Source organism: Crocuta crocuta, unplaced genomic scaffold (assembly GCF_008692635.1).
Source record: "Crocuta crocuta isolate KB4526 unplaced genomic scaffold, BGI_CrCroc_1.0 scaffold59-1, whole genome shotgun sequence".
NCBI classification, from domain to species: Eukaryota; Metazoa; Chordata; class Mammalia; order Carnivora; family Hyaenidae; genus Crocuta; species Crocuta crocuta.
The window spans coordinates 1,894,117-1,918,185 of NW_027551579.1; positions in this window are offsets into that span (position 1 = coordinate 1,894,117).

Here is a 24,069-nt window from a genome sequence, read left to right on the forward strand (position 1 = left end):
GCTTTAATATGTATGTATATACTTATTTATTTGAGATATAAGTGACCCATAACATTATATTAATTTCAGGTGTACAACATGGTTCGATATTCGTGTATATTGTGAAATGATCAGCACAGTAAGTCTAGTTAACATCCATCCCCACACAGAATCACAAAATATTTTTTTCTCCAGATGAGAAGTTTTAAGATCTACTCTCTCAGCAGCCTTCAAATATGCAGTGCGGTGTTATTATCTGTAGTCACCATGCTTACATCACATTCCCAATTATTTTGTAACTCGCAGTCTGCACCTTTTGACTCCCTTCACCCATTTTGCCCACCCCTCCCATCCCCCACCTCTGGTGACCACCCATCTGTTCTCTGTATCTGTGAGGTTTTTTTTGTTTTGTTTTCAGATTCTACATAGAAGTGAGATCAGACAGTATTTGTTTTTGTCTGATTTAATCTCACTTGGTGTCATGCCCTCGAGGCCCATCTCTGCTGTCACAAATGGCAAGATTTCGTTCTTTTTTATGCCTGAGTGACAGTCCATGATGAGTAAATATATACCACATTTCCTTTCTCCACTCATCCATCTGTGGGCACTTAGGTGGCTCCCAGGTCTTGGCTGCTTAATAATACTTCAGTGAACACGGGGGTGTGGATACCTTTTTGAATTAGTGTTTTCATTTCATTCAGTTAAATACCTAGAAGTGGATCATGTGACAGTTCTATTTTTAATTCCTTGGGGACCCTCCATACTGTTTTCTGTAGTGTCCGCATCAATTTATATCCCTGTTAACACAGCACGAGGGCTCCCTTTTCCCCACATCCTGGTGAACACTTGTTGCTTTTGATCCTTCTGATAATGTGCATTCTGACAGTTGTGAAGTAATAGTTCATGGTGGTTTTGAATGGTCTTTTCTTTTAGTTCATTTTGAAATATTTGTTGACTACCTACTATGTGCCGAGCACCTTGCTGGGTGCTGGGACTCAAATCTCCCTGGGCCTGTTCTGCTTCAAGGAGTTTATTATATCTCTGGTGGGTCGGGTGGGGAATAAGGAAACAGGGAATGTCCTACCACAGATCGGACGCAAGAGGGAGATGACTGCTGCGGGAGAGGATGTTGAGGAGGGAAGGATGTGTGTCTGGTAATTATGGTTGCCCAGGGCTTCCTGGAGGAAGGAGGTCACAGTATTTTCAGACTCAAATGTCAGGTCCAACGCAAGGATTTTCTAGTGGAGGAAAATGAAAGTTCCTCAAGAGTTTGGCTATTATTTATTTAGCTAAGACAGGATAGCCACCATTCATTCACTTGATTTCCATAGCAATCCATTTAGTCTGCCCAACAGTTGACTGCTTTCACCAGATCAGGAGTAGCTGCAAGCCAGTGACTTGCTAAAGGGCAGCAAGTGAGGACGTGATGTGGGTCGTGAGCCCAAGTTTTTTGTGGCACTAGACCCCTGTTTTTGTCTTTCCCTCACTCCCTCCTCCTGTCCTTGCCTTTCTTTTCTTCCAGCAGTTGGGAAAAGTTGTGCAAGACTGTGGATGTGGCCCGTGAACAAAGAACTGTGGGTGTCCTGTCTGCCTCGCTCTCTTGTTTGGGTCCTCTCTGCCTTTCCTTGGTCTTCTGAGCTATTTTACAATTCCTTTAGGTGTGGGAAACACACAACAGTTATTCCTAAGTCTTTGGTTGTTGATCGTGAAAAATGCAAATTGTGTGGTGGAATGTGGGCACTCGGCAGTGTTGCACATTAACAAGCAAGTTCAAGTTCATTTTCCTGGAAGACTTTGATAATGCACTTGTCCTTTGGATTCTCCTTTGAACCTGCTTTCTTGCCATCCTGGTCCTTTGTTACTTAGGAATTCAGTAAAACCTCAGACGTGCATTCATTTTATGTTTGCCTAAGAGTCGTGTTTTTACCTCTTTAAAAGAAATCTTCAATGTCACCAGTGCCTTTTAAAGATGGGTAGGTTTTGATGACTCCGGTGAGGAGGGTGGGCAGACAGGATCCCAGGTGAAATGGAATGTGAGTAGAGGCAGGGGATGGGTTTCTCTGTCTTCCCCATCTCTGATGCATTTTTATTCTTTTCTGCCCTGTTCCTTGTCTGCGAGGGAGGTTCCCCTTCTCCCTGAGCGCTGGAAGCACTCAGTTTCCCTTGCTGCTCTGGGCACAGGGCTGGTAACCGCTCCCCATCATTGCTGGTCCTGCTCTGTGGGACCCCATCTCCTTCTCTACTGGCTCCTTGCTCCTTTCATTAAACACCTTGTGGTGGAAAGTTTTGGAAGTGCCATCTCTTTTTGTGGCAGGACCCTGGACTGTGCAGCCTGGAGACGTGGGGCTGTAGCTGGGGAAGGGACTGTGTGAGCTGTGGGCTGTGGGTTGTAGTAATCCCGGAAGGGTGGGGAGCCTTGACACCCCCAGGGGCAGGGATTTATATTGAATTCGTAAGGTCAGAAGTGCCTTTGAAGTTATTCTTCTGTTTTCTTTTTCTCCCCCACCCACCCCCCGCCTGGGGAGGGAACTGGGTCAGAGCCTCTGTTAGGAAGATTAATGCAGCAGCAATTTATAAGATGAATTGGTATATGGAGAGCTCAGATGGAGACTGCAGGTTGGAAACCTATTAGGGGACAGTCGCTGTGGAGTTGGCATAAGATAATTTGGCCCCAATTTGTGTGCTGGCTGTGTGGATGAGAAGGAGGGGAGAGGATTAAGAGATGCTGTGGGAAGAAGGAGAACAAGACAAAGATGAATTTAGGAGACTCAGTGAAACGTGGCCCAAGTGAAGGTTTCAGGGGAGGGCAGTGAGGTTAAGTGTGGACATACTGATTTTGTCGTCTGTTATGGACTAACTCCCCAAAACGATACATGGGAGTCCTAACCATTGGTGCCTCAGAACAGGATCTTATTTGGAGACACAGTCTTTAAGGAAGCAATCAAGTTAAAATAAGGTCATTAGGGTCAGCCCTGATCCAAGGTGATTGGTGTCCTTATAAAAGGGAAATGTGGACTTCGACATGTACAGAAGGAAGATGATGTGAAGATATACAGGGAGAGCACCATATGAAGACATGATTGGAGCCATGTGCCCAGAAGCCAAGGGATGCCTAAGGTGACCAGAACCAGGAGATGGACCTCCTAGCCCTCAGAACGACCCAACCCTGCTGACTCTTTGATTGTAACCATCTGGCCTCTGGAGCTGGGAGACGACAAATTTCGGAACCACTCGGTTGTGGTTCTTTGCCGCGGCAGCCCTGGGAAGCTAATACAGGTGCGGCACTAGAGATGTGTGTTTAGCGTTTTGGAGAGGATGGGTCTAAGGAGACAGATTTTGACGCCATGGGTGTGACAGCAAAGCCGTGCAATTGGTGGTGTCAGATCAGGAGCACGAAGAGCACTTTGTAGCGAAGGCTTGATGTGGTCTCTAAGAGGAAGGTGAAAACAGACACCAGGTGCAGGGAAGAGGTGAGGGTGCCCGGAAGATGAGGTAGATGACACGGACGGCATTTTCATCCCATGCATTGATGATGAGGAGGGTTTGGAGGTGGTAGCCTGACGAAGTTATGGATTCCTTCTTTCCTGTGGGAGAGACCATACTCTAAGTTAAGGAGGACAGGTGATAGTTGATGGAGCTAGAGTGTAGGTGCTGGGCAGGAGAGAACCCGTCCTCCCCCTACCATAACCGGACACACAGACACTGATGCAGCCCCTTAAAGCAAATGCTTCCTCATTGCTTTACCTAATTCGATAGCACACACTCTTTTCATTTGGTTTTAGGTTGGCTTTGCATAATTTCATTTTCTGCCGGGGACCTTTTGGTTCGCAATTAAAGTTAGAGCTTTGTTGATTCTAAACTGGGCGTGTTTTGTTTGGATGCCGCATGGCACTGGTGATTAAATAATCCACCTAGGTTTGGAGCAAGCATATCTCATTAAGGTGTATAGACGTCCCAAGTGCTGGTGTTTAATTTTTTTTCCCCTTAGCTAATGACTCAGAAAGATTACAGGATTTGTATAGGTGGATTTACAAATAATTTTGTAGCAAATGGACAGCCTAGGAGTATATTCAAACAGTTCTCTGACAGTTCTGATCAGAGGAACGTGTCAAAATATCTTAGGAAACAAAAGGATTCTGCTGATAGTAACTGCCCTTGGCTCTCCTAGGATGATAAATAGCTTAGCTGGCTAAACAAATTCCAGTAATTTTTCAGAAAATTAAGCAATTTACACTTTCTGAGATATTTTAATTTCCATAAAAATTACATTTTTATGTAATTGGCACTCTACGGCAGATATAATTTGTAGCTTGCAAAGCTCTATGTTTTGTTTTTAAATCTAAGTAGTAAATGCATATAGCATTTAAGTGTGAACATCCCAATTTGTCTCCTACTTGAACACCAGTGATATAAAAGTAAAAGCTTTCAGCAGATGTCTGTGTTTAACAACAAAGAACATATCTTAATCTCTTCATTGCCCTCAATCACTGCCTGCAACTCTTTCTTAAAAGGAAGCTGCTTTTGAGATGATGATTATTATAGGATCTGCCCCAAACTAGCCAAAGTACAGGCTCACCACCAGACATCCACACAGAATTGAGATAAAAGTATGTCATCTTTCATATCAGATAAAGGGTTAATATCCAAAATCTATAAGGAACTCACCAAACTACACGCCCGAAAAACAAACAACCCAGTGAAGAAATGGGCAGAAGATATGAACAGACACTTCTCCAAAGAGGACATCCAGATGGCCCACAGACACATGAAACAATGCTCAGCATCCCTCCTCATCAGGGACATACAAATCAAAACCACACTGAGATACCACCTCACGCCAGTCAGAGTGGCTAAAATGAGCAAATCAGAGAACTCTAGATGCTGGCGAGGATGTGGAGAAACGGGCACCCTCCTACACTGTTGGTGGGAATGTAAACTGGTACAGCCCCTCTGGAAAACAGTGTGGAGGTTCCTCAGGAAACTAACAATAGAACTCCCCTATGACCCAGCAATAGCACTGCTAGGAATTTACCCAAGGGATCCAGAAATGCTGATGCATAGGAGCACATGTACCCCAATGTTCATAGCAGCACTCTCCACAATAGCTAAAACATGGAAAGAGCCTAAGTGTCCATCAGCGGACGAATGGATCAAGAAGATGTGGTTTATCTATACGATGGAATACTGCATGACAATGAGAAAGAATGACATCTGGCCATGTGTAGCAACATGGATGGACCTTGAGGGTGTTATGCTTAGCGAAATAAGTCAGGCAGAGAAGGACAAATACCATATGTTTGCACATATAGGAGGATTAGGAGGAACTTAACTGAGGACCGTGGGGGAGAAGAAGGGGGGAAATGGTGGGGTAAAGGGAGAGAGGCAAACCATGAGAGACTCTTGAATGCTGAGAAACAAACTGAGGACCGATGGATGTGGGGGGTAGGGGGGAGATGGGCATGGAGGAGGGCACTTGTGGAGATGAGCACTGGGTGTTCTATGGAAACCAATTTGACAATAAACTGTAAAAAAAAAAAAAGTATGTCCTCTTTTGCCCCTATTAAATTAGATACATCTTACCTTGCCTGTTGTACTAGGTAGGTAATGTATGTGTAATAAATATGTGTGCATGTAGAGTGTATGCCAAATATCAAATTTATACACTTTGCAACTTTTTAAGAACTTTCTTCAATCAGTAATGTAGTAGGCGAAATAGACACATCATCTGTCTTTTTGGTCTTGCCAGGATTTGCTGCACAAACAAGTTCAAAGACTCTACCTTTCCATGTGCCAGGATTAAATTTTAGAATGAGCCTGGACTCAGGTGTACCAAGCCATTCATACCCAGTTCTCACTCCTTTCTTAGAAATGAAACCACTCTGGGGCACCTGGGTGGCTCAGTCAGTTATGCATCCGACTTTGGCTCAGATCATGATCTCATGGTTCATGGGTCCAAGCCCTGTGTCAGGTTCTGTGCTAATGGCTCAGAGGCTGGAGCCTGCTTTGGATTCTGTGTCTCCCTCTCTCAGCCCCTTCCCGATGCTCTCTCTCTTTCTCAAAAATAAATATTAAAAAACATTATTAAAAAGAAAAGAAAATGAAACCACTCTTGTGCAAATGTAAAAGAGGGTTTGGGCATGCTATGGGGGCCAAAGAGGAGCTGCACCAAAGATCTAGAGGCTTCTTCCTGTCTGTCCCTGGGACTGTATCATCTTTTCACCCAGTTGCAATGCTTATGGATGCTGATCTGGAGAGAAGGGGAGATAAAGAGGTTGGTAACACTCCAGCACAAACTAGAAGGTGGGAGGGAAGTAGCCACCCAATATTTTTATTATAATGTGGTAAGAAATCGCCATATCTACTATCCATAGAGCATTTTCTAGTTTCTGTCCTGCTAAGAACATTTTCTGCAGAACAGAATTTTGAATTTTTGATCGACAGAGCAAGAAACAGGGCATAAGTTATATCAAACAGAAATATTGTTCTGAAACAGCCCAAAGCAAGCACTGATGTCAGCCGAAAGTGGTACCAGTGATCCTATAAATCACACAGGTGTCATGCGGTCACACAGGGAGGGAGCAGAGAGGGACATTTTTCCCTTCCCTCTACAAATGGGCAGCCTGAAGCCCAGAGTTCTGGAAGAGGGGGAGTGTATAGAGATAACCCTGGTGACTCAGGATTACAGAAATGGGCTTTAAAATCTCAGCGTTAACAGTGATGATGCTGTTGCCCTCTGCTGTGAATAATGGAGCAAACGAATATCTGACCAAAGCGGAGTTTGGTGAATAAATCAAGGAGAAGGGCTTGCAGGTCTTTGCATAAGAGAGAGAATGAATAATGGAACCCTCTTTGCATATTCAGACCATCAGGAGTCAACATAATTTAATAATACAACTTCCAAGATGGGGCCAATATTGTGGATAAATGGAGGCTATTTTTAAGGTTAGATAAATTCAGCCTATTTCTATGGGCAGAGGAAAATTATTGCTGACGTGATTTGATAAGGTTCTTCTGTGCCATTAACTGAACTACTGAGAACATAACAGTTTTTCACATGAGTGAAGTAGAGAGAAGAAAAACTACTGTAAATTATAGGAGACTAGCTGTGTTTATATTTAGGCACTGAATTAATACGTTTTGGGGCATTCATTTTTATTTAACTACACAATTGGCTTTGTGGTTGTTCCAGTTCGTTATGAATCCCATAAATACCAGATTGACCAGTTTTTTACGCTGTTTTCACTGAGTGGTGATATTTTGAGTATACTGGGTGGGAGGGACCGTGATTGTGTGTGTGTGTGTGTGTGTGTGTATACTTGTTTTAAGCAAAGATGTATTTGCTAGCTTGCATGTATCAGGTATTTGTGGGGTGCTATGGGTTTATCCTAGAGTTTCTTTCTTCATTTGTATTTTAAAACCATTTTTATAGAGTCACTTGTAAGTCTCCCAATAGCAAAGGGCTGAGGCCTAATAAGATTTTCTTCTAAGTCTGTCAAGTCAGTTGTATATTACAATCATCCAGTCCACATTTTCCCATTTTGTCCAAGGAGAAACTAATAAGGATCATCACATGCTGGCTGAAAACCCTTGTATTTGTAACAGTAGAAATAGAAAGTACATATAAATTTGTATATTATGATTATTGTTATATTTTTAGCATTTCTAAATACCTGTTATATGCCAGGCATTCTGCTTGACTCCATGGATATAACGAGATATATAAGACATTGTTCTTACCTGTAGGCAACTTTTCCTCAGACTGATTTATTGGCCTTCCATAGACTCTTTTTCCTGTTGAATTTTTCTGAATTGAATTAAAAAAGAAAAAAACCTTAAAATCACAGTGTAATTAGATCATACCTGTAGTAAAGCGCATAAGTTTTGTTAAGTTGGTTCAGTGCATTTTTTATTGGTTTTTAACATTTTTTAGGTATAGTTGACACAATTTTACACTAGTTTCAGATTACAACTTAGAGCTTTGATAAGTTTATTATACATTATGCTGTGTTTACCATGAATGTTAACTACCCTCTGTATCATTATATTGCTATTGCAGTATCATTGGACATAAATCTTTTTTTTTTTAATGTTTTTTTATTTATTTCTGAGAGAGAGAGGAGGCATGAGCAGGGGAGGGTCAGAGAGAGAGGGAGACACAGAATCCAAAGCAGGCTCCAGGCTCTGAGCTAGCTGTCAGCACAGAGCCCAACACGGGGCTCAAACCCACAAACTGTGAGATCATGACCTGAGCTGAAGTCATATGCTTAACTGACTGAGCCACCCAGATGGCCCTCATTGGACATAAATCTTAAGTGCAGCTTGATGAATTTTTTCAGTATGAACCCACCTGTGTAACTACCACTCAGATCAATCTGTAGAATGTTGTGTACACTTGGATGCCTCCCTCATATCCTCCATCCCAATGGTAATCTGCCTCTCCAAAGGTAACCACCATTCTGACTTTTAGCGAAATAGATTCGTTCTGCTTGTTTTTGCATTTTATGCAAAATGCAGTGTTACAACATGTGCTCTTCTGTGTCTAGTTTCTTTGCCTAATATTACATCTGTGAGTTGCATCCATGTTGTTGTATCAAACGGTGGCTCTTTATTGTTTTATGCCACAGTTTATTGAATCATTTGGTTGATAGATACTGTGTTATTTCTAGTTTTTACTGTTATGAATAGAACTGGTATTATGAATAATGCTGGTGTTCTCAAATGTTGAATGATCACTTGAAATACAGGTATGTGTACATATTTCTTAGATGTGCACCGATGAGTGGAATTGCGCATTGGGGATATTTATGCTCAGCCTCTGAACTTTTTTTTTTTCCCTAATGTTTTATTTATTTCTGAGAGAGAGACAGAGAAACAGCGAGAGAGAGAGATACAGAATCTGAAACAGGCTCCAGGCTCTGAGCTGTCAGTACAGAGCCTGATGCAGGGCTCTAACCCACGAACTGTGAGATCATGACCTGAGCCAAAGTTGGATGCTTAACTGACTGAGCCACCAGGTGCCCCTCAGCCTCTGAACTCTTAACTGAAGTGGTTGCACCAGTCAGTGCTCCCACCAACATAACTTAGTCTGTTTTAGTTTTTCTAAAAACAAATTAATCCCTATGGTATATTTCATTGTGATTTTAGTTTGCATTTCATGATAACTCATAGCATTGAACACCTTTTTGTATCTTTAAGGGAGGGCTATTGGATATTCCCGTGTGAAATACCTATTCAGGTGTTAGCTTGTTTTTAAATAAAGTTATCCTTTTCTCATTATTTTGTTAAGAGTTTGTATATATGCTGCACATGAGTCTTTTGTCAGGTCTATTGCAGAGACCTTCTGCAACACAGTCGCTTTCCCCCTCTTTTATGGGCATTTTGCTGTCATGGTAGTTGAACAATAGTTTTTCATTTCAGTGAATTTCAGGTGATCAGGTTTTTCATTCATGATTTATGCGTGTTGTACCCTGTTTAAGAAATCTTTCCTTACCCAAAGGCCATGGAGATTTTCTCCAATGTTTTCTTCTGGAGCTTTTATTATTTTAAAGTTGACCTTGGTGTCTGTAATCCATGTAGAATGGATTTTCCGTTATAGCTTGAGGTAGAGTTCAGTTTCCCTGTGACACCACCATGGATGTCCACTCAATTCAGCACCATTCATTACAAAGATCACTTCCCCCTCCCCACCCCCCAAGTTTTGCTCTAATTCTGGGTCTCCTAACTTGCTCCAGTTTTAGATTGACTTGTTATATGTTGGTGTTAGTCCTCTCACTTTGCTCTAATTAATTCTTCAAAAATTTTCTTTTTATCCTTGGCTCCTTTCATTTCATTTGGAATTAGCTTATACATTTCAACAACATAAACTGCTGGGACTTTTAAGGAGATGACATTGAATCTATAGACTAATGTGGAAAGAACTGGTATCTTCATGGTATTAAGTCTTTCATCTAAGAACATGAGCTCTCCTTCTGTTTATATTTAGGTATTCTTAAATTTCTCTCAGGAATTACACTTAGTTTACTACAAGAGGCTTTTTGGATCAGATATATTCCTAGGTACTTGAAACTTATTGAGGTTAATGTAAATGGTATCATTTAAAAATTATTTTCTAGAATGTAAGAATGTAGTTACCTTTACATATTGACCTTGTATCCAGTAACCTCGCCAAATTTACTTATTCTAGTAGATTACCTGGTGATTCTTTTGGATTTTCTCTGCACCCAATTATGTCATCTGTGCATAATGACCATTTTATTTCTTGCTCTTATCCCATTGCACTGGCCAGGGGCTCAGTAAATGATAACTGGAAAACATGATGGCAGATCTTTGATCCTTTCCTCCAATTTCAGGGAAGACTTAGATAATCTCATCAGCTATGATTGCTTAAGAGGTTTTGTTTTTATTTTTTTATGTGAGAGAGAGAGAGAGAGCGCGCGAGGGTGCACACACGCAAGAGAGAGTGCAAGTGAGGGAGGGGCTGAGAGAGAGGGAGACCCAGAATCTGAAGCAGGTTCCAGGCTCTGAGCTGTCAGCACAGAGACCAACGTAGGGACTGAACCCACAAGCCCAGAGATCATGACCTGAACCGAAGTTGGTTGCTCAACCAACTGAGCCACCCAGGTGCCCCCATATTTTCCTTCTTTTAGATTAATCACGATTGATTGATTTGTAATTATCTTGGTATGTTAAAATCATATTTAATTTTCAGCAGGTGAAACACAATCTTTGAAATATAGAGATCCATGGTGAATATATATCAATTGAGGATCATCTGGACTGAGACCAATCAGAAAAGGCAAGTATGGTGGCGGGGCAGTGATCACCTCCTTATGCATTGGCCAAGTTCAGAGGTTCCCAGTGCCAGTGGCAGCAGCAACAGTGTCCATCAGGAAATTGGCTGTTATCAAGTATTTATTAACACTAGTTTGTGAGTTATGTATTCTTTATTGCTCTTTCAGTGTTTATGGTAGAGATTATAGCATATATCCTTATTAGTATCTACCTTAAATGAGAACTTTTCTATTTTACTGGACAAAAACAGTGTTGTAAAAACCTTGTAACATTTTAGCTTCATTTACCCCTCCTGATTTTTTGTGGTATTTTGGTCATTTATTTTAATTATATATATGTAATTTATATATATGTATATATATATGTAATTTATATATATGTGTGTATATATGTAATTTATGTATATATTTATTTATATTTAAACTCCACAAGACATTTTTCTTTTTCTTTTAATAGTCAGTACTCATTTAAATTGATTTGTATGTAGGCTCCCTTGTAGCTTACATTCCTTCTTGAATTACCATGCTTACGTCTAGAATCTTTCTTGTCTGAAGAACTCCCTTAGGATTTTTTTTTTTTTCAATCATGGGTCTACTTAAAATAAATTCTCAGTTTTTGCTTGAAAACATCTGTATTTCTCCTTGTCTGAGAATAGAATTGGCCATTATTGGTGGCTTTTTTTTCAGCATTTGTAGCTTCTACTGTTTCTGTGTGAAGGGTCTTACTGTTTTTCTTTTCTTTATTTTTTGTGTTTGTTTATTTTGTGGGAGAGAGCGACCAAGTGAGGTACTCAGGTCCCCCTTTTTTATTTTCAAAGATGATATATGCTTTCTATTTATACCTGTTTGGGATTTTTGAAGTATCTCAAATTTGTGTCTTGATATTTTTCATCCATCTTGGCTAGTATTTCTTCAGATGTTTTTTCTGCCTCATTTTCTCTCTTCCCTCTTTTTTGGGACTCCAATTACATGTATTTTTCTCCTTTTCCCTATGTCTGTTTTATACTCTTGTTATGTCATTACTTTTTTTCCTCTTTGTACTTCAATCTGGATATTGTCTTCTGACCTTTCTACCTGTTCCTAAAGCTCTTTTGCTTTGTCTAGTCAAGCTGGTTAACATATGTACTGAAATCTTAGATATGCAGGTATTTTATTTTTTGGTAATAAGATTTTCCTTGATTCATTTCCTGTATGCTTACTTTTTTGTCATAGTCTTCCTCTTTTTATCTGTTTTCAAAAATATGTATCATGGCTTTTTCCTAATAGATAATTCCAATGTTTGTGTCACATGTAGATTTGTTTTTATTGTCTTTTGTTTTTCCATTCATTAGGTCTCAGTTTCTGGCAGGCTTGTATCTTTTTTTTAATTGAAAGCTGGACATAATGTAAGGAAAATTGTAGAGGTGTGGTTGATGTTCTGTTTTTCTACATGTATTATTCCACAGAATATTCCCTATTCTGCCATAGGTATATTAATATCTGGCAGGTAAATAGAGTATGGACACATTTTATTAATCTACCTGAGATTTGTTTGTTTCCGGTCTGGTTGTACTTAAAGATATCACTCTTCCAGAGTTTTACCTGAATGCCTGAAAAACTCCAACATGCAGGGACTGGGCTAATGGCTGGGGTCTCACTTACCAATAGGCAAAATTTGTGTCTTGGCCAATATACTAGTTTTATAGGTCATGATCCTTGGACATGGCTTAAGAACAGTTGAGGGTGCTATTGTTACATCAATCCTGTTGCAACTTATTATGGTAGACAAGACTATGTTCACTGTCCACTGTCCCTTACCAATGTGGGTGTTTATGTAAATTAATTCTCTGTCTTATTCTCCAGTTCCATAGTTTCACAGGTGGATGAATGTTTCTTATTCTTAGGTATGAAAAACAACGACTTCCCATTTGTTAATGCAGTGTCATCCAACCTATATTCTTATTAGGATTGCATTTGTCCTGAGTTCTGTAAAAATGGGTTCGGGTATGGGAATTTCTTTAAGAAAGTCCTACTCTGCTATACTTGAAGTGAATATTTAAATGAATTCTTGTACACCAAAATCCATTTTTACTTTGAGGTTAAGTAGTTTCACTGGCTCTGTTTTTTGGCTTTTGATGTACAAAATGAAATTCCTGGGTGTGTTGGTGGCTCAGTTGGTTAAGCATCTGACTTGAGCTCATGTCATGAGCTCACAGTTCATGAATTTGAGTCCTGTATCAGCGAGCATGAGGCTTGCTTTGGATGAACATGAGCCCTACCTCGGGTGAACTCCTGCTTGTCTCCCTATCTCTGCCTCTTTATCTCTGGCCTTTGCTCACTTGCACCTCCTCTCTGTCTCAGAAAAAAAGAAAAGAAATTCCTGTTGCTATTTTTAGAATCTCCCTCTACTGTGGCCTTTAACTGACCTTGTCTTCCAACCTGCTCCTAGGTGAGCCAATTGAGAAAAAACATATAGAATGGAGACATTGTACTGGGGCAAAAATCTCTTATATCTCTTGAAGTGTGGCATAATTGTAGCAATCCCAAGAGACCTGCCTATTTCTGAAAAGAGTTTATTTTTATTTTTTAGAAAAAGTTAACTTATTTATTTGGAGAGAGAATCCCAAGGACACTCTGTGCCATCAGCATAGAGCCTGATGCGGGGCTTGAACCCACAAACCGTGGGATCATGACCTGAGCCAAAACCAAGAGTCAGATGCTCAACTGACTAAGCAACCCAGGTGCTCCTCTGAAAAGAGTTTGTTGAATCAAGAAAAGTTTAATGATGGATGGGGGTAAATTGTCCTTTAGAACATTGTGATCTTGAGCTGCTAATGTTTTTTAAATGGAATTAAAAATCTTCTCTTTAAAGATTGCTCTGGAAGAGTGTTAGTGACTGTATTCTAAGGCCCTTGAATCCTTGATGTGATATATTCACAGCTTATCCCAGTTACCCATCATTTACTGATGATCTAGCTGTCATTTGTGAGAAGAGAAAAAGTGAGGGAAAAACCAAGAAAACCACTCGTATGTTTAGCAATAGAATTTAAAGGCAGTGATTTTAAAAGGCTGATTTTCTCATGTGTATTGATACATAAACTTACTGTTTATGGGATTTAATCATTTTTGAAATTATTTGTGTCTAGTATAAGTAATACATTTCAAAGTGGGTACAGCAAGTTGGACATTTATAGCTTGCACGATGGGTACACAGTGGACTTTTGTACTGGACTTAATTATTAATATCTGTCATCTGAATGGCTAAAAGTAGTCCAGAGAAATCAAGAATGTTTATATAACATTTAACTTAAGAGAGAAATATTTCCCGAGGAAAATCCTTGATGATGCTTTTTATCAGTCAGTGCTATTGCCTTTCACGGTTTTTTTTTTTTTAAACTTAAGAGAAGTAATGAATTATCAGGAGTGAATAATTTTCTTCAAGTATTTTGACAAAGTCCAGTTTTTCATTGTAAGTAGGGTTAGCCAAGAGTTTGGACGTTTGTTAGTTTTTAAAATGTATTTTTTAATGTTTATTTTTGAGAGAGAGGGAGAGAGAGCATGAGCAGGGGAGGGGCAGAGAGAGAGAGGGAGGCACAGAATCCAAAGCAGGCTTCAGGCTCTGAGTTGTCAGCACAGAGCCCGATGCAGGGCTCGAACTCATTAGTTGTGAGATCATGACCACAGGCGGCCCTACTTGTGCATTTTTTAATGTTTTATGTTGCATGCTGACCAAAGCAGAGTAGGCCGCACATTCTGTTCATCCAGTCGGTCAACTGCAGATCACCCCAAGGAATTAGAAGCAGTGAGATACAGGGGCCTTGCTCTCAGGGGCCTTTTGATGTAGGGAAGGGAAAGCTGGCCACCTAACCATGTTAAGTGGGTATTATTGATGCCAAGAGAACTGCGCAGCTTTTGATTGAGGTAAGGTGGAGTGAGGGACATTCTCCTTCCCACCCGTCAGGGTGGGCTTCCTGACATCCTTGATGAACAGGTAGGGCGAGGGAGAGAGTGGTGAGGGGGCACTGCCAGCCAGGGAACAGAGGCAAGGAGGCATGAGACGAGACCAGCTGGCCCCCAGCAGCCAGGCCTCTCAGCGTATTTTCATCAGAGCACCAGCCAGCAGTGGGGAGCATGTGCCATCAGGAGTGCTTGGAGGTTTGTGGGTGTCAGTTTAAAAAAATTCTTTTTTAATACTTCATTTTTGAAAGAGAGAGGGTGAGCAGGGGAGGGCAGAGCAGGAAGGGACAGAGGATCTGAGGACAGAGCCAGGTGTAGGGCTTGAACTCACAAACTGTGAGATCATGACCTAAGGTGAAGTCAGATGCTTAACCAACTGAGCCACGCAGGCAGCCCATGCGGGTATCAGTTTGAAAGCTGCTTGCTCTAAGCACAGAATGTATTTGGAGACTTGTATTTAATCTTAACAAGTGTTTAGGGTTTTAGTCTTCTCTTTCAGTGTATGTCAGCATTTCAATGTAAAAATATATTTTTTAAGTTTATTTAATTTGAGAGAGAGGGAGATGCACTTATTAATATAAAAATATTTTAAAGTACTCAGCAGGTAGTTTAACGGGTACTTTAGGAAGATGTAGCATGTTCACTCTGTGACCTTTTACGACCTTCACTCCCTTACACTGTGATAGGTACACAGGGCCTCAGGTAGAGGCTTTACAAATAGGAGGGTATGACAGTTAAAGAGTTAAAGACTAAATCAGAATGCCATTTGAAGGAATTTGGTTTTCATCTTGAAGTACTTACTTGATTGTAGAACAAACATTTACTGGATGTCGTAGGTGTTGATAGTACAAGTATGGCCCCTACTTTGGGTGGGCTCCTGCCTTGAACAAGTGAGTCAGATGGTGATCCGTAGGTTAATCCAGCTACACCATGGAACCTGGGTGGTAAGAGTGGGCTGGGGCCAGAGAAGAGCTTCTGTGAGAGAACATTCAGTCGGAGGCCCACGAAGCAAGTTAGTGAGTGGTGTGGTCTGTATTGAAAATAATCATTAGAATGATCGCTGTCCAGTATGGCAGCCACTTGCCACACGTGGCTGTTGAACACTTGAAATATGGCTAGTGGGAACTGAGATGTGTTGTTAAGTGGAAAACACACCAGATGTCAAAGATTTAGTGTGGGGGAAAAAAAAAGTAAACTATCTCATTAATTTTTCCACAGTGATTGCATGCTGAAAGAATACTTTGGACATATTAGATTATATAAAGTATATGGTTAAAGTTAACTTCACCTTTTTCTTTTCACCTTAAAAAGTTTTGTTTTAAATGTTTATTCATTTTTGAGAAACAGCAACAGAGCGCTAGTGGGGGAGGGACAGAGAGAGAGGGAGACACAGAATCCAAAGCAGGCTCCAGGCTCTGAGCTGTCAGCACAGAGCTTGGCGCGGGGCTCAAACTCACAAACTGCGGGATCATGACCTGAGCCTAAGTTGGATGCTTAACCAACTGAGCCACCCAGGTGCCCCTTTTTACCTTTACGAAAAATGTGGCTATAAGAAAACTTAAATTATAGCTGTGGCTTGTGTTATATTTTATTAGGCAGTGCTGCCCTAAGCTATGTGATAGTCATGGGAACAGGAAGAATGGGTGCATCCTTGGGGAGGAAGATGCAGCAGTCATAGGAGACTGGTGAGGCTTCCTTGAACCATAAGGGGCTCGAGCAGGACTCACCGTCACTGCACGCATCCACTGCCATCTGCTCCTTTGTATGTAACTAGTTTCAAATGGTCTGCGACTGCCCCAGCTTCTCGCTGCTCAGGTGTATTTATGCTGTTACCTGATGACTAGTGCTCACCATGGGTTTAAGGCATATTCAAATGCAGCATCAGCTAGGACCTGTGTTGAGCCAAGATGGCCACCTTCTTTGTCCTGTGTAGAGTCTGACCCAGGCCTGGTCCCTGATCCTCAGGGAATTATGTCTTTCAGAGATGACTCCAGGGGTTTTACGCTTGTGCGATTGGAACTATGGTTGTCTTAATAATAGAGGTTGCGGGTGATGGTGATGAGTCATCAATTCTTAAGCTGCTATGTGGCTAAAGTAGCAATACTGTAGTGTAGCTGGAGTTGTGTGGCTGGGCCTTGGGGGTGAGGGGTCAGGGCTGATACCATGTGTTTGGGAACCCTGTGCATGGAGAGAATGGTGTGTGGGAGTCGCCCTGTTGTTAGAGAATTACAGCTTCAAGAACTGGATCCACCCTGGGGCGCCTGGGTGGCTCAGTCCGTTAAGCACCTGACTCTTGGTTTCACCTCAAGTCATGATCTCACAGTTGTGAGACTGAGCCCCGTTTCAGGCTCTGCACAGACAGCACAGAGCCTGCTTGGGATTCTCTGTCTCCCCCTGCCCCTTCTCTGCTTGCTTGCTCTCTCTCTCTCTCTCTCTCTCAAAAATAAGTAAATAAACACTTTTTAAAAAAGCTTAGGAAATGGGGTGCCTGGGTGGTTCAGTTGGTTAAGCATCCAACTTAGGCTCAGGTCATGATCTAGCAGTTTGTGGGTTTGAGCCCAGTGTTGGGCTTTGTGCTGACATCTCAGAGCCTGAAGCCTGCTTCGGATTCTGTGTTTCCCTCTCTCTTTGCCCCTCCTCTGCTTGCTCTCTGTCTCTCTTTCGAAAATCAATTAAAAAATTAAAAAAACAACCACATTTTTAAAAAGACAAAAGAACTGGACCCATCCTGATTTAGGTTGGATGCTTAGATGTCAGTGCTGTGATCCTAAAATCTGAGGCTCTTAAGCAGAATTTTGGAAAGCCTGTTTCATAGTTCTGCTTCTTCAGGGTTTTCTACCTTTTCTGCCCTTTTTTTTTTTTTTTTCCTACCTTCAGAAGAGAGTAAAATGTGGGAAGCAAGTTTGTGGGAAAGGAGGTCACCTAAAGTTCTGAGCCACAGACGTGATGTATCTACGTTGGCTTTGGTCCCAGGTGGTCTGTTTATTCTTTAGTCCCTGTGTGTGGACATCCGCATGTATAAGATATAAGGGGACGGCATGGACCTCTGAGGGGTCTCTTCCTGTGTACATATCCACACATACACACACGTATGCATCTCCATATGTATATGCACCTACCTACGTACACACACACACGTCAGTGTTTGTATAAATGTGCTTGCAGTTAGTTACCACATACAATTCCTCATGGCAATTTAGAAATTTCTTCATGAATTTATGCTGAGATATGTTACATATGCCACACACGTTACATGTATGCTACACACCTCTCTTGTCATAGTATTGCACCCCCAGTGACCCATCCAGAGTGAAGGATGGTTTTGTTGGTGATTATCTGGAAACTTGTACATCCAGTTAGCTGCCCTTGAGTATATTGGTAGGAGACAGCCACGTAAGGTCTAAGGACTCAAAACCTTCACTCCTAAAAAATTGTCCATTTCTGCTCCCAGTGCAGCTCTTCCTTTCCTGGATGCCATCACTGGACTCTTATTTTCTTCTAAATACTCCCTGGAAAGCAGGACTTATTGGGATCTTCATGAAGGGAAAAACCAACAGCTGCAAAAGTCACTGTGAATGTTTGACAGGGGGAAAGAAATGGGGACAAAAACTTAATGGAGGCAAAGCTTCCGGCCCTGTCAGACACTGTGTCTTTGAGGTCACCAGCTGGAATCCTGGCTTGCTAAGATCAGGTTCTTAAAAGCATTAATTGTTTAAAATGGTAGCTAATGTTATCGAGCACTTAGTAGGGGTCAGGTCCTGTTGTGAGCAGTGTGTGAGTTAGCTCATTTTCTCCTCACAAGATCATGTGAGGTCTGTACTCTTATTGTCTCCATTTTAATGGAGGCACAGGGAGATTAAATCACACAGCTTGTCATTTTGAGCTGGCACTCAGAGCCTGCATGCTGATGGCTATCCCAGGCTGCTTTAAAACAAAGGTATGTTGTAGGGGCCATCAATGAGCTAAGGTGCCAAATCTTTCTAGTGGTCTGGAAGTGAAGTATTAAAAATGTTATTGTCAGGGCACCTTTGTATTAATTTGTGGGTTGCCACTTTTATGCATTGCCCCATTATCTTGTGGAATTAAAACGCTCGTGTTATGTTTCTAGGAAGAAAATTATGCGTCATACATATCTATCTGTCTGTCTGTCGTAAAACCTTAGGTTGTGACTAGATTGTGAGTGTTCCACAAGCCGAGCAGACATTTTTAATACATTTTAACTTGATATATGAGTGATGTCTTGCAATGCAAGTCATACCTGATGCTGAGCATCACATGATCACAACTGAGCCAATGGTTCTTGAAATCCGCTTTGATAGACGAGTGTTTAGGATTACAAGCATGTTTCCGGAACGAATTATGCTCACAACCAAGGTTTTACTGTATATATCATATACATACGGTACCAAGGAGAGAATTGCCTCTTAGAGCTGCCCCCTTCTGCAAAATGTAGTGATACCAAGTTCTTAGTACCAGAGGGTTAACCACCAAGAACTCCAATAAGCAGGTGTGTGTGGGCTTCTCTGTTTCTTCTATATGAAAAGAGTGTCAAACTGGACCCTGCTATTGTTACAGTTCATTGTTTAAGGAATAAAATAAGGGAAATAAAGGGCCAGTTTATGATTGACTCCATTCACATGGAAATGAATGTTTCCATCCACACCTGCGGTATCAGGTGACCTTAATTCTTGTATCTCCTTGCCATTCTTATAAAATACTATAAAAACCACAAGAAGCATGAATAAAACCTAGTTGCTTATGAAGTGAAGACTGGATGTTTCCACAAGTTACCACATGACTTACCTTCTGTAGCCACTTGCGCTTTTTCTTTTCTGGTGAGTGTTTACAGTGTTCCGTGGGGATGAGCACGTGAATTTGGGGCGGTGGCATGCCTGTGTCTTGTTGGGAAAAAGCAAGGGGACTGGCACGCTGTTGATAAGCATTCACCGCTCTTCCTTTTCGTAAACAACAAAACAAAATATTTTTGAACTTCACTTTGTGATTTCCCTGCCAAAAACGTCTGGAGGCAGCACTGCTTTATTTACTCACTGGCCCTGGTATGGTGCGGCTCACCACTCTCCAGGACAGCCGTCTGAAAGATTCCTGGTGGCCAAACCCCTTCCCTTAGCTTTAGTCACCTTGAACTTCCCTAGTACAGATGGTACTGTCTGTTTAGGCCTCAAAACCCATTCTTTTTTTTTAAAGGCTAGAAATAGGAAGTAATGTTTTATTGACATGAAGGATTATTAATTGCAGCCACTGTTCTCAGCATTCCGGGGACAGCATATTTAGTCCCCGTGCCCAATCATTCATGAATTCAGGGACAATATCTTCAAGTCCAGCTTCAGGAAGTGGTCTTTGCCCTTCAGCCATTCTGGCCTTGGAAGATGCCCCAAAGCAGTGCAACAGAAAAGCATCCCACTCAACTGTTTTCACTGCAATTGTGATTTAGGTGGCAAGATTCTTTTTTTNAACCCATTCTATAACTTATACACAGGACATCTCAGTGTGGACTGGCCACATTTCACTTGCCCACTGGCCACATGTGATGGACAGTGCGGCTCTACATAGTGATGATCTCACTCTCCAGCCTGGTTTCCTTTGGCTTCCCATGGTTCTCCCGCTGCCCAGACGTGAATGCCTTGAGTCTGGTCTTCCCTCACCTGCACACACTTTCTCCCCTTTGACCATCTCATTTGCTGCCAGTCCCCAGTGCACAGAGTCAAGGGTGACACCCTCAGAGGCCCCTGGTGCTCCACTGTTACCTCTAATTTAGCTTCTCCAAAATCAAAAGCTGGCTTCTCTGCTTTCATCCGTGCTTCTTCTATTTTCCTGGCTTCTAATGTTGTCTCTAATTTTATAAAACAGTAAGAGAACAATCAGGCCATGTAAGCAAAAATCTGAATAGTCAGAACCTGAGGGCTGAGGGCATTGTGGAAATTGAATGGCAGTTACACGAAAGCCTAACATACTTAATGATGTGCATAATTCTTACGGGCAGCAAGGTGACGAGGTATATATAGCTATTCATGGACATAAAGGTGGTGATTGCTTTTATTCATGGGCAGAGCAGCATTTTGGGGAGCAGTTGGGCAAGGAGGGGAGGGAATGGCTCATGACCCTTCTTTGGGAACCTCTTTGCTCCTGGAGGGGTGAGGCTGATGCCCTGCTTTCATCAGTTCACCTCCTGGGAGCTGGTCTCACTGATTTTGGTCACTCTTCCCAGTTTTCCTGCTTAGGGACTAGTGTTTTGCTTTTTGTCAGGCATTTCCTGGATGAAAGAAAATTAAATTAAGAGCTGATCTGGGGTTCATTATAAGGTGAAATTAAGTGCTGATTTCACTTGCTGCACCCACGCGGGAGGCGGGGGCTGACTCACTCAGTGACCCTGACCTCTGAGAGCCTGGAATAACCTTGTCACCGGAGCCATAGCCCCCAAATGCTGAATAGTGACAGGAAAGCACGAGGTTCATGTTGCCTTTTTATTACTCTGTATCTTAAGAGTAGGTTTTTCACTGAGTTATCTTGTAGTCAAAACTAGTCAAGGGTGCCATCATCATTTTGAGCATGATTTGTAAAATTTGAAGTGAAACTTTAGTTTCTCTACATGCTTGTATAGTAGAGACGATCTAATTCATACCATTTTTTTTAAAGTTTATTTTTGAGAAAGAGAGAGTATGTGCACATGGAGGAGGGGAGAGAGAGAAAGGGAGAGAGAGAATCCTAATCAGGCTCCACACTTCCAGTACAGAGCCTGATGAAGGTCTTGAACCCATGAACGGTGAGATCATGACCCAAGCCAAAACCAAGAGTGAGATACTCAACGGAGTGAGCCACCCAGGTGCCCTGATACCAACATAAAATTGATCTCTAGGGATATTTGGATACTGTTTATAGTGGCATTTCCACCCCACACCCCGTCATGTAACTATTTTACAAAAGGTTTGGCCATCTCAGCTGTAGGAAGAAAACTGTGGCATGGTGGAATAAACAAGGGCTTTGCAGTCAAATATCTAGGTTCAATTCCTGATTCCACTATTGGAAAAGTTACTTTAATCTAAGTCCCTTTCCTTTTGCATCAAGTAAAATCTGTCTTAAAGATAAAATTCTTAACTTTCCCAGTGAGTGTTAATGTCCTCTCTGTTCTCCTGGGAGGCTGGAGGGGGCAGAAGGAAGCCACGTGGTATACAATAGTACTTTGGAAATGGTGTAATTGTGTGTGTGTGTGTGTGTGTGTGTGTATGTATGTATGTGTGGTTTTGTTGTTTTTTTTCCCCTTGGATATTTTTAAATTGAAGTATAGTTGACATACAATGTTTCACTAGTTTTGGAAATACAACACAGTGATTCAACAATTCTCTATGATGTGTGTGTGTGTGTGTGTGTTTAAATAGATTGTTTTTCTGACATCATGAGCCAGGGGTGTTTGGAGTGAAATCCTCTGTTACTTGGTTTCAGGTGGGGGGCAGCATGAGGATCGTGGGCTCCTGGGGACTTGAGGAGAGAGAACATCAGGGAGCAGACTGCTGTGTAGATGGGGCAGGAAGAGCGTGAGGCAACCTCAGATGCTTTAATCTAAAGCATGCTCTCTTTTTCCTGTGGTAGCCTGCAGGGTGGCCATAACAAACCTCAAGCTGAGGGGCCTAAACAGTGTCTCACTCACAGTTCTGGAGACTGGAAGTCCAAGATCAAGATCAAGGTGTTGGGACGTTTGGCTTCCCCAGAGGTACCTCTGCTTGGCTTGTAGAGGGCGGACTTTTCATGGCCTCTTCACACGCTCTTTCCTGTGTGTGTGTGTGTGTGTGTGTGTGTGTGTGTGTGTCTGTGGCCTAATTTTCTCTTCTTATAAGGACACCAGTCAGATTGGATTAGAGCCACCCTAATGGCCTCATTTTACCTTAATTACCCCATCATAGATTCTGTATCCAAATATGGTCACATTCTGAGCTACTGGTAGTTAGGGTTTCAATGTATACATTTTGTTGGGGGACACACTTTAGTCCATAACGCTTTCCATCTTAGCGACTGAGAATTTTTTTTTTTTTTTTTTTTTAACTCTTCTGTGTTCTGGGTTCATCCTTTCCTCTGGCCCCTTCTGTCACCTGTACCTTACTGAAATTATCTCGGTGGGAAAGCGGGGAGCTGACCTCAGTTTAAGCCAGGCCTGGCCCATTGACCACCCTGCAGTGTCCTCGGTGTAGAGGGTGGGATGCTGCAGGGGGCAGCCGGGAGCTCTGGTCAGGGCACCTCGCTTTGCTCTGTGAGGCTGGGAGCGTTGAGGCCTCAGGAGGACAGGTCACAGGCATTGCTGTGGTCTGAGTGTGTGAAGACACAGGACCTCCATTCTCTAGCTGCAGTGGACCCTGGCTGGCTGAAAGCAGTAGACATGATGCTTTTCACTTGGATAGATTTGATGGCGGTGGACAAGTTGATGCTCAGTCTAAAGGACTATGGATTGCTGTATTGTGTGGTATGTACCTCCACCTCTCAAATGACAGTGCTAGGCTTGTTGTGGCCTGAATTACTCTTTTTCCAGAGGGCATAGTGCATTTGCATGGCCACTGGCCATGAGAAAACTTCTCACCTTGCACTGGCAGAAAGATGGTAGGGGGGCTACTTTCACTAAAAGCTTTAGTTTCCCTGCAAGAGGGACTATTTTAGGAACGACTTAGAATTGCCAACCAGTTGCTGTTGCTTTCTAGTAGCATCTGAACTAGCATCTGGGTCGAGAGAAGAATGTAGTAACTCGTATTCATTCCCTGGGCTTGGTTTTTATTGGATGTATTGGTAGGGGAGCATACCCTTTCTCTCACTGTTTTGCTTCAGGTGCTATCCTAGCCTTAAGATATACTGCTTTCTTTTTGCTTTTCTCCTCTCCTTCTCTTCCCCTCCCCTCCCTCCTCTCCCCCTTCCCCACCTTTTTTTTCCCCCCCAAATATTGCTAACCTGGTTACCTACCTGTGATGAATCATCTGGTTGTGTAGTCTAGCAGAGTCAGGATAAAAAATGTAAATGTTTTTGTTTAAATGGAGATGCCGAGTGTGAGGACTGTAATGAGTAATGATTCACTCTTCAAGTACCGGGTGTGGTGCAGATTTATAATACCAGATGCACCAGGACACATTTTTTTTTTTTTTTTTTTTTTAGCCCACAGAGATGTCAAGAAGCAGAAAATGGCGTTCATGCATTTTTTTTTTTTCAGACACCAGTGTATAGGGGTGAAGCCAACTCGATCTCCCCATGTTCTCCGATTTGAGATGTTGACAGAATTGACGTCCCTCTCAGGGTCTAGGTGGGTTTCTCTTGTCTTGTCATAGTCCTCCTGCCAGACTAGGGCTGGGATGTGTTTCTGAGATGAGCCTTA